Genomic DNA, 11,393 nt, shown 5'->3' on the forward strand with positions numbered 1-11,393 from the left:
AATGTTATTTTACAGTGAACAGACACATACCCATAGACCAGATTCTATTATTTACATTTTTTCATGACTGGCTTATTTCATGTATCCCCATCTATCTATCCTTCTGTCCATCCATCAATTCAACTTTTTATATGCATTTTAAAATATATTAAGGCCATGAGACACCTTCCTTTAAATATGTCAGCATGCATTTCATTAACTAGAGTTCAATATTGCTTACAGACATTTTTCTTTAGACACAAAAATTTACATTAAATGAATTTTGTAAATTTTAAGTAAACACAGATTGAGTTTTGACAAATGTATACACTGTATAATCCAAACCTCTAGCATTCATGCCTCTTTCCCATTATTTCCCACTCCAACCACCCCAGAGGCAACAGCTATTACAATTTTCTTGTACAATAGATTATTTTTGCTTATTGTAAAACTTCATAAATATGGAAGCACATACAGCATATGATTTTGTGTAAAGCTTAATTCAATATAATATTTCTGAAGTTCATATTGTTCTGTGTATCCATAATTTGTTCTTATTTTGTTGCTGAAGAGTATTCCATTACATGAATATACAAACTTCGGATAAGCTTGGTTATTGAGTCTCCGATTGAAAGACATCTAAGACATTTGTATCCTTTGCCTTGTTCCTTATGTTAAGGAAAATGTGTTCAAAAGTTCACCATTATTATGTCAGTTGTTGGTATTTTATAGATTCCTTTTATCAGATTAAGGAAGTTCTCTTTTGTTGTTAGTTTGCTGTGTGTGTGTGTGTGTGTGTGTGTGTGAATTATAAATAGATGTTGGATTTAATATTGTCAAATGCTTTTCCTGAATCTATTAAAAATATACTGTATTTTTCTTTATTATGTCAACAGAGTGAATTACATTGATTGTTTTTCTGACTTTGTATTACTAGGGTAAATCCTACTTGGTAATAATATATATTACTGCATTCTATGTGTTCATATTTTGTTAAGAATTTTTACATTTATGTTCATAAGAGATATTGGTCTACAACTTTCTTTAGTATTTCTTTATCTCTTCACTTTTTTCTTTTTTCTCCTTTCTTTCTTTTTTCTTTCTTTCTTTCTTCTTTCTTTCTTTTCTTTCCTTTTAAATAATGTCCCTATCAATTTACCCAAGGGATACAGGAGTGCTGATGCATAGGGGCACTTGTGCCCCAGTGTTTATAGCAGCACTTTCAACAATAGCCAAACTGTGGAAAGAGCCTAAATGTCCATGAACTGATGAATGGATAAAGAAATTGTGGTTTATATACACAATGGAGTACTACGTGGCAATGAGAAAGAATGAAATATGGCCCTTTGTAGCAACGTGGATGGAACTGGAGAGTGTTATGCTAAGTGAAATAAGTCATACAGAGAAAGACAGATACCATATGTTTTCACTCTTATGCGGATCCTGAGAAACTTAACAGAAGACCATTGGGGAGGGGAAGGAAAAAAAAAAAAGGGTAGAGAGGGAGGGAGCCAAAACATTAAAACATAAGAGACTCCTAAAAACTGCGAACAAATTGAGGGTTGATGGGAGGTGGGAGGAAGGGGAGGGTGGGTGATGGGTATTGAGAAGGGCACCTGTTGGGATGAGCACTGGGTGTTGTATGGAAACCAATTTGACAATAAATTTCATATTTAAAAATAAATAAATAAATATATTTAATTGATCTTATAATAAACAAACAAACAAACAAACAAACAAAGTCCCTATCAAACTTTGTATTAACATTACACATATAACAAATTGTGAAGTGTTTTAAATCTGATACTACTCCTTCCATAAATTTTTATGGAATTTGTCAGTGAAACCATCTTTCTCTATTGTTTCATTGGTGGAAAGATTTATGATAACTAATTCAATTTTTCTAATAGATAAAAGGCTATTTAGACATTCTATTTTACCCTGCTCAAATATTTTGTCCGTTTCATCTATATTGTCAAAATCATTGCATGAAATTGTTCATGATAGTCTCTTGTTTTCTATTTAATATCAGTAGGATCTGAGTGATAATCCCTTTTCATTCTTGATATTGGTTATTTCCTTCTCTTTCATTTCCAGTCTAGCTAGGAGATAACCAATTTTGTTGATCTTTTCAAAGGGCAAATTTTAGCTCTATTAATTTCTATCTCATTTCTTTTTTTCTCTTACCTATACGATTTCCTTCTTCCTATTTGCTTTTGGCTTACTTTCCCTTTCTCTTTCTAAATTTCTAAGATGAAACATTTGGTCATTGATTTTTAGACCTTTTTTCTTTCTAATATAACATTTAAGTGTGTCACTTTCCCTCTAAACACTGTTTTATCCATATCCCACAGAGTTTGATATGTTGTATTTTTTTACCATAGATATCAGAATATACTCTAATTTCCCATATGATTTCTTCTTTGACCTATGGAATAGCTAAGTGTTGCTTAATTTCTAATTACTTAAGGGTTTCTATGTATCTTATTATTGATTTTGAGTTTTACTCCACTGTGGTTAGAGAATATACTCTGTGCGGTTTTGTTCTTTAAATCTAATGAGGATTGTTTTATTATCCAGCATATAGACTTTCTTTGTAAACAAACCATGTACTTGATAAGAATGTGTATTCTGGGGACGCCTGGGTGGCTCAGTCCATTGAGCACCTGACTCTTGATTTTGGCTCAGGTCATGACCCCAGGGTTGTGGGATAGAGCCCTGTGTTGGGCTCCCATGTTGAGTGTGGAGCCTGATTAAGATTCTCTCTCTCTCCCTCTGCCCCTCTCCCTCGTTCACGTGCTTGCTCACTCTCTAAAAAAGAAAAATAATGTGTATTATTCTGTATTTATTGGGTGTAGTGTTCTACAAATAATAATTAAGTCCAGGTGATTGATAGTATCATCTTTGCCTTTATTGGTATTTAGATTAGTGTAAGTTCTACTAAATGCATAAACAAAAGTATTAAAATCTCAAGCTATCACTGGGAATTGTTTATTTCTCCCTTTAAGCTTTTGCTACCTCATGTGTACCAGTTGGGAATTGCCCTCTAGCTAGAAACTATAAAACACAGAAAACTCCCTCCATCCTGTTCTCTTCTTGAAATGTCAACTCCCCTTGAGAATCTGCCAGCTTTTGTCCATTCTTTTGTCCCCAGTATATAATTATCTGTAGAACTGTTTACACAACCATATCATAAATAAGACCTTCAGATGGCTTTTAAAAAATTTTTTCCAGCTTTTCTAGGTATTTTTGGTGGAAAGATTGGTATATTAGAATTTGGTCTGCTATAAATGGAAGTGAAAGTCCCTGGTAAATGTATTTTCAAAGGAAATTTTGAATTGATACATTAAAAAAATTAAATGTAACTATTATAATTTAAAATGTTTATTGAAGGAAAAATAAGATAAAAACAGAGAGGGAGGCAAACCATAAGAGACTCTTGAATACAGAGAACAAACTGAGGGTTGCTGGAGGGGTGTTGAGTCGGGGGATGGGCTAAATGTGTGATGGGCATTGAGGTGGGTACTTGTGGGGATGAGCACTGAGTGTTATATGTAAGTGATAAATCACTAAATTCTACTCTTGAAACCATTATTAACCTATATATTAACTAACTTGGATTTAAATTTTTTAAAAAGTCAAAAAATAAAAAATAAAATGTTTACTTATGTACCACTAAAAAAATCTTAATATATCAACTATAAGGTTAATATATACATCATGTTTTGGCAAAATACATACTTGCTAAAGTGACCAGATCACTGAGATGTGATAGTTCAAGTTTGGAAGGGATCTTAACTGTCCAACCACCTATCCAAATCTGAAGCCCCTCCACAACATTGTTTGAAGGTGGTCCCAGCCTGAGCTTGTCCAGTGACAGAAAAAAACTCATTAGCTATGAAGCAATTGACTCCATTTTTGGAAATTCTCTGTGTAAGAATCATCACCCTTATCCTGACTTGAAATATGCACCCTTGTAAATTCCACTCATCAATCCTAGTTCTACCCCTTGAAGCCTTCTAGAATAGTCACATTTTCATTTACATCATAACCCTGTAGATATGTGGTCTTCTTCAGCTCTTATTTATTGGATGCTGCTAGGCTCCAGAGATCCATAATGCCAAGGACAGATATTGCAGTCAGCTCTTTTACAAGGAAGGAATTAGGAGATATATAAGAGTAAATAATTTGACTCTAGGTTTTATGGATACCTTGATTGCAAGAAAAAAATTGTTTAATCTACCAAAGAAATAATCCCACAGCAAAATAGATCCTTTGCCATCTTTAATATAAAGGAAAGAAGACTTTAAAAAGCAAGAAGAATAATTTTGGGAAAAAAAGATTCACTCTGAAAAGTCTGAAAAGGTTATCTATAACATTATTGAAAAATAGAATTCATCTAATTAGTCCTCTCTTCAGAAAGGACTAACCAATGGGAAAGTATCTATTCCACTATTAAAGTTGTCCTTTGACCTCTCCTGTGATTAAAAGTCTTTTCCTGTTCCTACTGCAACCTTTCCTTCTGCATGTGAAGTTAATTTTCTCTCGTTTTGTCAGTGGTGCACAATGGTAACAAAATAAAGGAAATGAAATATTAAACTAAGTTGAAGCAAGTTATGAAATAAAGGAAAGAAGAAAAGGTGAGGAACGAATTAGAGGAAAATGGAAAACGTTTCCAGAAGAAAAGCATGAGATATGTTTATTTCCTGAGAGTTGTATAGAGAGGAGACTAAGAACAGCATCCTGGGAATCAAGAGTTTGATTTCCACACTCTCACTGATGAGCCTCTAAATAACTTCCTCTGTAAAATGGGGGATTTGATCAGAGGAATCTCAGGCACTTTCCCATCTGAAAGAACATAAGTCATTCATTCATTGATTCGACATTGTCGCCAGTTTTCCAATTTGAGATATGGAGTGTGGACCAGTGATTCATACTTCGAATCTGCTGCCAATTATGATTCCATTCTCATCTGAACCATGGACTCCCTGCTTACCCTGGGGGGAAAAAAACAGGTTTTGGTTTATTAATTTCTATGTATAGAAAGCTATTTCCAACTCGGTTGTATGCTTCTTTCATTCCCTTCATTTTTAATATGTCCACAGTTAATTGGAGGAGATCAGTACAGGTAGAAAGACAATTGCTGTCCATCATTTTCAATGTTATTCTTTCTATTCACCCTAAGGAGCTAATTTCTAACTTTTGGACTCATTGTTGAAAGCTTTTGGCAATGCCTCTTTTACTGAGTGGGAGAAAAGACAGTGGAACTCTCTCAACCTCATGTGGAGGCAGAGAAGCTGGACATGGTGAAGCAGTGAAACACAAATCTGATGCCTCATGCTTGCTATCTTGGCAGCAGCTCCAGATTCAAAGCCCATTCATAGGCAGGTTTTGAACACTGGCTTCCCTGCTCAGTCTGAGCTCTAAGTGGTCTTTAAGTTTATGTCTATGCTAGAGGAAGTCATTTGCATCACCATAAATTGGTGACTATATGGGATTCAAATGAAATATATGTAATAAAACATCAACTGGCCATAATGTTCTACTCCAGGATTCTATAGTTTCTGAGTGGGCATTTACAGATGTATTGCTTATGAGAGACTTGAGACACTACTATTTTCCTGTGTATCTTGATGTTGCAAACAGTAGTTTTGATTAGCTTTTTAATCATTGGCGCCATGCCAACGGCCTGCGCCCTTAGAAGAATTTTTGGTAACCTGGCACTATGTGGTTTTGTCCTGCTCTTGTGGAAGCTCTCTTGACTCAAGGCGGTCATGTAATTATACAAGTGTATCCTGACAAAGGAACCTGCTGAAGAGACGGGTAGGTGCTGAAACCATTCCTTTTTCTATGTACCAAATCACCGTTCTGATGTGTGTTACATGCACCTAGACATACAAAGGACCCACAGATGGACCTAAACTTATTCGACTTCATCCTCCATTTTTTTTCCTTCCCTCACCACCCCAGGACAACCTTGAGCCCAGGAGAACTGACTCTGGATATTGCAGCCTTCCTACTGCTGGTCTTAGCCTTGGACTATAGACAGCAGAGCCAATTCACATCTGAGCTCCTCCCAGTGTTCTTAAGCAAGTTGCTTGTCCCCTTCTTGGCTTTGGTTTCTTCACCTGTTAAAACACCACTCTCTCAAGGTTGGATGGTGTAAAGGTAACAAGCAGTTGGATTCAAGCTCTGTTTTGGCCCTCATTTACTACCTATGTATACTTGGGCAAGTTATATAAACTCTTTATGGCTCAATTTTTTAAATCTGTAAAGTGAAATCGTAATAGTACCTACCTATAAATCATTTAATCCTTAGAAAAACCCTACAGAGCACATAATATTATTTCCACTTTACAGATTTAAAAAATTGAGATCTAGGAGGGGACACTAACTTGGCTAAGATCAATCACATAGGAGCTGAGACACGAACACCGGCTCTGGTCTAGTACTAAATTAAGACCAGCATACAAAAACACACATGTGTGCATACATCTATACATACACACAGTGCTTGAAACAGTGCCTGGCATATTATGCTAACATTATTAACAGTACCTGGTATTCAGTAAACACTCAATAAATGTTACCTATTGTTATGATGATTATGATGATGATGATCTGTAAAGAAGTTCCTACCTGCTAACATGCCTTCCTGCACTGGGCATTTATGTTTCTATGAGGCCCCAGCTTGGGTACTCATTGTTGCTTGAGCATTATTTGCATTCTGAAGGGGGCCTGAGGACAGCCTGCTCTGAGGGTGAGAACAGGAGCAGAACTGCCAGTGAACTGACTGGTAAATATAGAAAATCATCAGATGGGTTGGCTGCATGGGTATATCTGTCTGTCTGTGTGTGTTGGGGAAAGTAGAAGTATGTAAGCTTATTTTAATTTGAACTCAGCTTTTCTTGGCCCCCAAGAACTGTTAACACCTCTTTTTGGTGTTTTGTGGGAATTCTGGGCATAAGGTCTTTAAAGTAAAAAACTCTATGATTAATTACCCTTCCTCAGTTTTCTTAGACCACTGAAGTGAAGAGAATGTTTTCAAGGATACATGGGTAATAGAATGAACCTTCTCTGCCCCTCACTCCACCCTGTAAAATGAGTACAGTACCTAACTTGCCAGTGGAGAGTGAGGACTGGTCTCAAGGTCAGGAGGATGGATGAAGTGACCTTTTCCAGGTTCCCCCAGCCTTGAATTCTGAGGAGAGATGGGTATGAAGAGAGTATTCATAGGATGTGTTATTATATGTTGCCATACACATAGCTAGACTGGCTTACTCCTATTTAAGGGTAAGGAGACCTGGGTCCCCATTAGCCTTAAATACTTGGGAAATCTTCACCTTTAGATTTTTATACATTTGCTTCCCAGACTTTTCCTCCTCCCCCCCACCCCCACCTCTTAGTTCCTACTAAGGGTAGTAAGTGGAAGGTGTGGGCAGAGATTTTTCTAATCCTCAATCCTACCCCAAGTACCCAACTAGAGAAAATACCAAAATGACTTCAATACTCAATGGAAGGTATTGTGTGATGCAAACATTCAACTTTCCAGCATCTTGTGTCCATTTTCCAGCAGGTCATGGAATAGGCAAAAGGCAGGCTGCACTCAACACTGACGGTCCCAGTGGTTATGGGCAGGAACACTTCCACTATATGGACCACCAGGGAAACTCAACCATACTTTGTACAGAGATATTACCTGGATGTGGCTTGTAACCAGTTGGGAGTCTCCACCCACAGACATCACTCGGAGGCTACTGTAGGTGGAAAGCAGGTAATACAAAACCCTCAACTTTATTCAAATTAATGTATTTCTTTGTTTTCTTATCTATATTCCCAATTACACAAGAAAATGAGGTTAAGTTCTTTTTACACATGGTAAAACCAAGACACTGGAAAGGTTAGTGAAGTCCCCCAGCTCACAAAGCTGCAACAAAGCTAGTTCATGTTCTAATTCTTCCAGGCTCTAGCTCATAGACATTATCTGGGTTTCACCATCTTTCAGAATTGCTCAAAATTCTTCCAGCATAAATTAAAATCTATGCTCCACCTACCATCTTCCATTTCCTCCTAGGCATTCAAATGTTCTTCTGCCCCCAGGCCCTTCCCCAGAAGAAGGAAGCTACAGTAAAAAGACCAGCAGGTGGGAGTAGGAGTGGTGGGAAACCTGACCTGGAGCCTGTCCCTTCAACCTGCTCCCAGTCTATAAGATCAAAAGCATCTGCATAGTTCGAAACATCCAAATCAGTCCTATTTTTCACGTTCATATCAAAAATTTGGTTATGTCTAAATACAACCATAGAGGGCTCAAGAAACAGCTGGCTGGTAAGTGGACACAGCTTAGCAGATAAATGAAAAAGACTGATTTCTCTCACCATTTGTTAATCTGAACCTCCAATATGAAATGCTGGCATCCCTAATGAGACGGCTAGCCTATTGAGTATTTTATTATCCAAAGATGGAATTAATAGCTGTGCCATATCTATGTTAAACCTAGGCAATAAAACTTTATGAGTCCTTCCCCATGAAATATTTTGTTTATGTCACATGAGTCTAATCTAATGTTCTTTTTTTTCTTTTTCTTCACTTCCCCACCCCCCCACCCTTTTCCCTGCCCTCTTTGTCTCCTGAGGCCTATTCCCTTTGGAAGTGCATTAGTTACCTAGGAAACCTTAATGTCATTTTTTATATGAGTGGAGTTTGGTGCAGCATAAAGTTAATTTATAGGGTGGTTAGGAATTCATGTCATGACTGGTGAAATAGGAGACTTTATTATGATTTCTAGATCCACCTGTGTGGTAGGAATACATACCTTCCCTCTATCATTATGGGTAATTTCTTGAAACATAATTATGAATATGTATGCTATTTCACAAAATGAGTTGATCCATTGTTATTCAATGCAATTCATCATATTGTTCAATCTAAGCCCTAGAACATAATTAGCAATAACAACAAACCAATAATATACTAGGCAATCTGTTACAAGTTGAAGGACATGGTGGAATTTCCTTTTACATGATGAGGCAGTTCTGCCTTAGAGACAAAGAACAAACAAGATGAGATTCTGAAATCCTTCAACTACGTCTTTCATGCTCTCTGAGGCCCGCATTAGGAAACTAAATTCCAAATATGTCCACTACTTCATTCTGCTATGTTCTTTCTGTCTTTGTCCAAGGGAAAAATATATAACCATAAAGCTACATTAATGAAATGTTTCAAGACAGCTTACAAGTAACAAAGAGGACATTCCGGAGCTTTTTCTAAAGGCTAAGATCCCCCACCCGTGTGGTTGGCGGTGTTTCCGGTAGAAAGGCTATCAGATTGGGAGTTGGTGCCTTCACTGTGCTGGACTGTGCCCAGCATTTTAAATCAATTAGTTCATGTGGCCCCCATAATACTCCTATGAGGTTGGCATTGTTTCTGCCAATTACAGACAGTTTCTGAGAAGTTCAGGAACCTACCAAAGACACACAGCTACCAGTGAAGAAGGGAGCATGGAATCTAGGTTTGTACAATTCCAAGACCCACTCTTTTAATGAGTTCTACTTCCTGATCTGTTACTATGTTTGGTTTTTTGTTTGCTTGTTTGTTCGTTTATTTCCCTGGGGAAATTTATGGAGAAGCCAGAGCCTTAGCATCCTTAACTATTAAATGTAGGGGGTGGGGGGACACAGAGGCTGATAGAATTAGATCTGTCTCCCTACTCTGTTGAGAGCTCAAGGTTGATAGCATCAAAGCTGCACTTCCTCAAGATGATAGACATTTTAGGGAAGACCTGGGTTCGCTGAATAAACATAAAGCCACTCAGTTTCTACAGACATCTGTACCCATTTTGAAAAAAAAAAGAATAATGGCTCCCACCACTCTTCAGGATATTTGGCCGGAGTCGCTAATTGGCACCATGGGCTCACATGACTGTTGGCTAATAATGCTACAGTTACAAGTGTGTAGTAATGGGTGGGCAGCCAGGAATCTTTTGAGTGCCAGGAGCCAAGGTAACACACAGCCTTACTGGGCCCTTAAATTCGCAATCCCTATGCAAACACCTTTTGCAGGCACTTTAATTGTTTCAGAAACATAGACTTTCGGGCTCCAGGAGCTCAAGCAGCTGTCTGAGTGAGTGGGGGTGGGGATGGATGGACAGGGTGGAGCAAGAGAAAGTAGGTGCAAGCATTCTGCAAACCTCTCCACAGTGCCCTCCAGCAGCAGAAGAGGCAACTTGCAGATACTTTAGGATAGGCTAAGGTGTGGAGTATAGTTTAGCAATCTAAGGCAGGAAAAAAACCCACACACAATGGGAGAGGACAAATATTCAAGGCTAGCTGTATGGTGCTGGGGAAAAGAACCAAGCTTGCCTTGCCACATGCGGTCACAGAGGGAAGGGTCCTTGGAGGCCATTCGGCCCAGTTCTCTCATTTCCTGGGTCACTGTGTCATAACGAATTAACTGCATGCCCCTACTGCACAAGACCCCCTCCCTTGTCATATGCTGAGCAGCCCCTGCAACACACAATCCATTTAACTGAAACATCCAGTAGATCAATACTATTTCTCACAAGGTAAGGGCATAATTCATTCCAACATTTCCATTTTGTTTCTGTTCAGTGTTTCAACCACAGAGTGGTGCTATTGCAAAAGATAAGGGTGGGCAGAAAGCATGCTCCAGAAATTTGCTTTAGGAGAGATTTTGTAAGGGGGCTTTCAATCACTGGATCTAGTTCCTGCCCTCACAAACAACTTTCAGGGAGAAAAAGAAAGTTCAGCAACCTAAAAATACAGTCAACAGATGGATGGCCAAGGCCATGACCAAGGAGTCAACTTGAAGAGAAGCGATTACCTGGCTACAGAAAAGACCTAGTCCTAGATGGACTTCCACACCCAGCACTGTCTATGGGGCATGAACTCATCAGCTTACTTCCTAGTTCTGTTCTTTGCTTTAGCTGTCTATACCACTAAGATTTTCCTCTATTTAGAGAAACGGATTTGCTTAGAAGTCCCAATGTTCTGCAGTTCCCAAATGAATCTACATTACATACAATTATCTTTTACTCTTTTTAAAAATATACACCTTCTACTCCTTTTTCCAGTCACCTTCCTCTTTGATCACCTTGCTACTCTTGGAAGCCAAGGGAGAGACCTAGGCATCAATCCCTAGTCTTCTTTAGAGAGGAGAGAAGAATCTTTTACTCTGAAACAGAAAGGAAAACAGTGAAGGAAAAGGCAGCTTGCCGGCTAGAGGGGGATTTTCTGAAAAAGGTCTTCCACAAAGGAAAGGACCAGTAGCTCTCCATTTGGAAAAAAAGTGAGGAAAATGCATCTTTTACCCTCTGCTTCTGTCTGGTTCTCTCTCTCTCCCTCTCTCCTTCCCTCAGCCCCTCCCTCTACCCACCCCCCCTCAAAGGCACCACACAT

The 11,393-nt window shown here is 38.3% G+C and overlaps 1 long non-coding RNA gene across 1 annotated transcript; it reads right to left on the bottom strand.

Moving 5' to 3' along the window:
• Positions 1-1,558: 1,558 nt before the first annotated feature.
• LOC128316334 (uncharacterized) lies at positions 1,559-11,341 on the bottom strand. Its single transcript, XR_008300077.1, has 3 exons — positions 7,679-11,341; positions 7,094-7,180; positions 1,559-4,976 (listed from the first exon to the last, which is right to left on the bottom strand). It is a non-coding gene; the product is annotated as an uncharacterized LOC128316334 (long non-coding RNA).
• Positions 11,342-11,393: the final 52 nt, after the last annotated feature.

Source organism: Acinonyx jubatus, chromosome B4 (genome assembly GCF_027475565.1).
Source record: "Acinonyx jubatus isolate Ajub_Pintada_27869175 chromosome B4, VMU_Ajub_asm_v1.0, whole genome shotgun sequence".
In the NCBI taxonomy this organism is placed as follows: Eukaryota; Metazoa; Chordata; class Mammalia; order Carnivora; family Felidae; genus Acinonyx; species Acinonyx jubatus.